Below are 6458 nucleotides of genomic sequence, written 5' to 3'. Positions count from 1 at the left end.
TCGAAAGACCAGTGGTGCAGTTGCCATCGTTATTAAGAGGAAAGCTGACCTTGATAGCCTTTAACTGACACTTGCTCGTTCTGTTTATTGGAAGAAAAACGATAGATGATACTCGCTATTATTTGCCCAGTGATGTGGATCAAGTGGTGTCAGATTCTCCGGCGGCCTCTTTCAAATGTTTTCACTTAAATACTAGGTCTCTGATAAACAAAGTATGTTGCCTAGAAGAATTTTTTGCCAGCTTTTCTTTTGAATTCTCTGCAATAATGCTAACCCAGACGTGGAGCACAAATGACTGTGATGTTTTCAGGTTAAAGAATTATACGACATATTATGCGAACAGACATGTCCGCGATGGCGGTGCTGCTTTATTGCTTCAGGACGACGCTGAAGGCGACTTGCTTGAACCACACGCTTTAATTACCCCAGATTATTAAATTCTTTCTATTTGTGCACAAAGTGCTGCGTTCTGTGTGTGTTATCGTCCTCCTAAAGGTAATATTGCATCATTTTTAGAGTTTTATGACATGTTCCTGTCTTTTGTTGTTCAGTGCCACAGTACGAAAACCTTAATAGCTTGTGGTGACTTCAATATTGACGTGAGGAATCCCAACCCATCCGCTCGAGACTAATATGACTGTTATGTCTGATGGCTTTGTAAACCTGATCAATACACCAACAAGAGTCACAAGTGAAGGTCATTCAGTTATCGATTTAATTATTACTAACTCTATGGAGCTGAACGTTTTCTCTGGCGTTTTATCTTGCTGTATTAGTGATCATTTTGCGGTGTTTGCTTGCATTGAGAAGGCAAGTACAATAGGAAGTAAGTCCACATCAACCACATACCAAGCTATTACAGAAGTATCGTTGAAATCCTTTGGTGATGCACCCATGAAAGTAGATTGGAGTAAAATAGCTGAACTTCATGACGCGAATACAGCTTATAAAGCGTTTCTCGATTCCTTTAAACAGATGTACCTGGACTGCTTTCCTCTCATAACCGTTGCGAAAAGTCACAGTCCGCAAGCCAAGGTTAATGCCAGAGCTTCGCAAAGAAATACGAATGAAAGACAAGCTGTATAGAAAATGTTTGGGCAGCCGGAAGGTTGGGGACCTTGCATTATTTAAGAAGTATAGGAATAAACTGATTAAAAAACTGCGATCTCCACGAGCAGCCTATCACGTGTCACTTCTAGAGGTAAAGAATGCTCGACATGGTGTGCAACGGTTTTCACAAAATTCGGCGCATTTTAGAAAAAAACCGGCGCTGCGCATAAGCAATCGCGCCCGCGCGCGGTAAAAAAAAAACAAAAAAAACAGCGGGGAAGGACCCCGCAGAGTGCGTAGCTTTGCGTACTGCTACAACTCAGCTCGCCGGCGCGGCGCCGCGGGGGGCGTGGCCGCGCGCGGCGTCGATTTTTCTCGAATGTTGGAGAAGTTTTTCAGGTTTTTGACCTAAAGGGGGTAACTTTGTGTGCACCAAAGTGATACCCTCCCCCTTCGCTCCGGCGGCGATGACTCAGCGTGCCTCGAATGACCTAGATTGTTCTAGAATGTGGTTTCCGCGCTCGACCAATGGGGTCGCGCGCCCGGCGCAAGAAGGAGAAGTTTGTGCGGGTAAAGCTGCGTGTATGTGCGCGCCTGCCTTGGCGCGAAGAACAAACAGACGCGGTCCGCGCCTATAAATGAGGGGCTGCAACCGCCGTCTGTTAGCGGGAGGCGCGAATGTCCGGACCCCGTAGAGTATCTGTTACGGGTCCAATTGGACTTATTTTTGGAAATGTGGCGGCGAGTTTGAAGGATGCTTCAATCCCGCCACCGGTTGGCCCGGTATTGCACTACCTCCGGGATCGGCCTTGTCTTTAGCTCGTCTTTACTATCCTGTCTTTATATCTCATATTTCAACTCTCCTACTATCTGCACGTGGTAGCGATTGTGGCTCGGCTTGAGCCAGTGAGCAGGCCTGTGCATTTTCCTCTTTTTTTCCTGAAAACAACAGACAGACGTCTGTTCGAGCCGCCGTTCAAGCTTTCGAGAAGCGCGCCTGCTCGACTCCCGTGAGGACACCACACGACCAGCCATGGACGGACCAGCGAGACAACGTGCGCCAGTCTGCGGATCGGCCCGTCGTGCTCCTCAAGTCGTCTGACTGTCGCAGTGCCCGGTGATCAAATTGTGTTTTCATAATTTGTCTCGCTCTGTGTTAGTGCACTTAAGGTGCAAAGGTTTTGTTGAATTGTATCTCTCTCTATTGTGATTTTGCGTGAGTTGCATTGTATTTGTGAATCAGTTTGTATGTGCTCGTACGAGTGATTGTAACTTCCTCTCTATCGTCCCTTAGCTGTATAAACTGTTTTGTTTTGTGAACCTTTGGCTCCGACCCATTCTCTGGCTTGCGACCGGCGAAAGCTGGGCACTAAACGACCAACCCCCTTGTCACTTGGTAGCTGGTCTCCGGCTCAGTTTGCCACGCCGAGTCGAGGGCATCTCCTCTGTGACCGAGGCCGCTACCCCAACATGCTCTAAGGGTGTCCGGGAGCGCACACAAAAGTGCGCGAAGTGGTGACAATGGTCGAGATTGAATACACTTCTGCTGAGGGACAGTTCACGCACGGCATTAACAAAATTAAATATTGATGATGGAAAGGAAGTTTTTGGTGTTAAACTGGCTAATATATTTAATACTTTTTTAACGAACTTGGCTACCCGTGCTGCCGGATCTGACGCTTGCAAATATGTTCGTATTCAGAATGATGAAACAATTTTTCTGCACCCAACCACGGAAGGCGAAATCGTGTCTGTGACAACAAATGTTAACAATAGCAGTAGCTATGACATTGATGATATTCAGATACGGCAAGTCAAGCATGTAGTTGATAAAATCGGTCCTATACTCGCTCCTATCTTTAACATATGTTTAGAAACTGCACTTTTCCGGTAAAAATGCAATGATGCAAAGTTGTTGTTTACAAAAAGGGAGATCGCAATGCTCTCGCCAACAACAGACCGATCTGTTTTAGCAGTGTTTTCGAAAGCCTTTAAATATATACTCCGTCTAAGGATGTCAAATTTCATCCATAAATTTAACTTCCCAACACCATTCCAGTTTAGATTCTGCAAAAACAAATCAACTGAACTTGCATTACTCTAACAAAAGGAGTTTATTATTTAAACAACTCGAAAACAAAGCTATTATCATTTGCGTGTTTGTAGACTTCTCAAAGGCTTTTGACGCGGTAAACGATAAAATCTTGTTAAATATATTACACTGTTATGGTATCCGACGAAAACAGCTATCACTGTTAAGTTCCCATTTGTTGTTAAGACAGAAAGTGGTATTCATAAATGGTATCCAGTCTGAAATGAGGCCGCTGTTCTGCGGTGTCCCCCAAGGCAGTACGCTAGGGCCTCTACTCTTCAATATTTACCTAAACTATATTGTCAACATAAGCGATAGTACGAAATTTTTCATCTGTGCCGATGATACGAGCGTATTTTTTTTCAGGTGAAAATGTTCATGAACTTATCAAACAATGCAATGCCACAATGAAAGCTCTTGAGCTCTGCTCTACTGGTAACCTAATAAAAATAAACGAGAGCAAGACCAAAGCTGTCATATTTATGCCCAAAAACGAAATTATCCCAAAGCACAATAATATTATATTTTACTCGCGGTCCGTAGAAATAGTGGAGCAGTTTAAAGCCCTCGGAATTATTGTATTTTCGGCCGATATGTTAAGAGAAAATTATATCAATTATAATCAAAATTGCCGATTAGGCGAGTTGGTGGGACATGATTCGAAATGACCAGCGCGGAAACAGATGGGGATACGAGAAGAAAAAGCACTAACGACAGGACGGGCGCTCACTAACAACTCTTTATTTTCGAGGAAAGCCCAGCACAATATATGCCAAAAACCACGTGGCAGTCAGGGGGCCAAAGATAACCCAATCCACAGTCATCAAAGGGCGGCGAACACATGTATGAAGCATAAGAAAAAAACCACAAAAATAAAAAAGGACGTGAAAATTTATGAAGTTAACATATCAAAAAGCACTGTAACCAGCAAAGAACCAAGGAAAACACAAGTGCCAAACAACATCGTGGCCAAAGGGCGATGTCAAGAACACTTTAACAGCAACAACGTGCGAGCCTAAAAGGGCCCAAGCAAGCGAAGCAAAAGCAGAGTCAGAAATATAAAATCAGATAAAGCGTCATACAACCCTACGAATGCCACAAAAACTAAAAACAAACGAATACAACCTAATCTTATCGTCACGTGGTGCCACAGATATCAAGGAGGGCGGCAACGGACAGAAGCTACTTAAACGGCATCGGATCCTCGACAGATCGCAGTCCGACGGGGAGCGGAACGAGATGCTAACGCCTATACTTTATTCTAGCCTGCTGGCCGTCGACAACGGAATGGTTACCGCAGCTGCCTGGTGACCCTTCTAGGAAAACCAGCACAAAAGCTGCCGGTGTGCGTCACCTGAAGCAAGACAGCGGGCGTCATCTATCTTATCGTCACGTGGTGCCACAGATATCAAGACGGGCAGGAACGGACAGAAGCTTCTTAAACGGCCTCGGATCTTCGACAGATCGCAGTCCGACGAGGAGCGGAACGAGATGCTAACGCCTATACTTTATTCTAGGTAAGCGGTTTTTTCCAACCACTCAATTGCTTGAATTCTGTTCACCTTGTCGGACTGCGATCAGAGTACTTTGGCGTACTGTTTTTTCCCCTCATCATGTCTCCTATTTCCATGGGTTTTTGTGGTGTTTGTTCAAAACTAGTGCCTGATGATAACGGTCGGAACTGCAGTGAATGTTGGAAAATGCTCTGGGATTACAAAGAAATCCTTGAAAACACTGAACAGATCAATCTGGGTGTGCCGGACATGCATTTCGTTGAGGTCTGCACATCAGAAGGATACAAAAAAATTCTGATACAGACAGTGAAGAATAAAGGAAGCAACCGACTATGAATGAGCTCATGAAGGCTTCCGTTCGCTAGATGAGAAACTTTCCAAGGTTAGTTCTAGAGTTGACAAGCTAGACAAAGCTAGACAGTCACAGAGCTCGAAGATTGATTCAGTGCTTGAACACATTGAGAAGCAAGGGCAGGTAATTACGGGCACTGAGACTTCGATGGAACTGCTCGCCTCCAAATATGAAGAAATGAAGGTGTCTGTGGCTTCGTATTCAGCTGAGGTTTCTGCCTTAAAGGAGAAATCAGAGGAGTTGGCGGGATCTCTTGCGGGGCAGGCGGGCACGCTGAGTTATCTTAGCACAGCCTTGAATGACCTGGAAGCCTACTCAAGGCGCAACAACATAGAAATTCATGGTCTCAAGCTTGAGCAAAATGAGGACCTTGACGTTATATTGAGGTCACTGGCAGGTAGGATGGAGATTCCAGAGACTACGCTTCAGTCCATAGAGGTGGCGCACCGACTACCTGCCCAAAAGGGAAAGATACCAGCTGTGCTAATAAAATTCCATTCACATACTGCTCAGGAACAGTGGATAAAAAAACGCTACGCACTTAAGGAAGAGGATGTGTACATTAATGAGAACCTGCCTGCCCAGACAAAGAAGTTGTTGTGGCAAACTAAACAGGAAGCAAAGAAGAAGTCGTACAAGTTTGCATCGTTGAAAAATGGCAAAATCTTTGTGAGGAAGATCGAGGGCTCTTGAGCTATAAGAATTGAGAGCGTATGTGACTTTGATAAGCTTGAGTAACCATTAGTGAGGACTTCGGCTCATTTACCGAGTGGAATACACACAGAAGTAGTTTGTTTAACTCCCAAGTCAATTCTGCTCTAGATCTTAACCATATCAACATAAGGAGCATCAAGAAGCACTGGAATTTATTAAATATCTACTTGTCTGATTTGCTTGGGTACCTTGATATTGTACTTTTGACTGAAACAAATGTTAACGAGTATGAGTCTGATACGTTTATTCTTCCAGGATTTCAATCTTTCTCTTGTTGCCGTGACTCTGGTAGTAAGGATTTGTTAAAGAATGCTGGCACATTGAAAGAGTAGCTTGTGCTTTTACTGCTGCGGAAGTAGTAGCTCTTTCACTCAGTTGCAAAGATGAGACATTTATTGTGCTAGCCGTTTATCGGCCTCCGAACTCAATACTAGAAGTATTTGTTTCTGACCTTGCGGAATTTTTAACTCATCACGATCGAATTAATGTAATAATAGCTGGAGACCTTAATATTGACATTTCCGAAATAAAGAAACCCGGTGTTGAGTGCTATTTAGATTTACTAGCTTCATATGGAATAAAAAATATGATTTATAGTTATACCAGGGAAGAGGTCATGGGCACCAGACCTACTCAGTCGTGCATCGACCATATAGCAGTCAGACTCACAAGATAATGTCGCCAATGCTGCAGTAATACGAAGAAAGGTGGCGGATCATAATTTGACAGTGCTGTT

At 44.1% G+C, this 6458-nt stretch overlaps 1 pseudogene; it reads left to right on the top strand.

Moving 5' to 3' along the window:
• Nucleotides 1–1728: 1728 nt before the first annotated feature.
• LOC144116837 (U2 spliceosomal RNA) lies at nucleotides 1729–1867 on the top strand (annotated as a pseudogene).
• The last annotated feature ends 4591 nt before the right edge of the window (nucleotides 1868–6458 follow it).

Source organism: Amblyomma americanum, chromosome 1 (genome assembly GCF_052857255.1).
Source record: "Amblyomma americanum isolate KBUSLIRL-KWMA chromosome 1, ASM5285725v1, whole genome shotgun sequence".
Lineage (NCBI taxonomy): Eukaryota > Metazoa > Arthropoda > Arachnida > Ixodida > Ixodidae > Amblyomma > Amblyomma americanum.
Note: the sequence above shows the minus strand (reverse complement) of the source record. Positions and strands in the feature narration are given on the sequence as shown.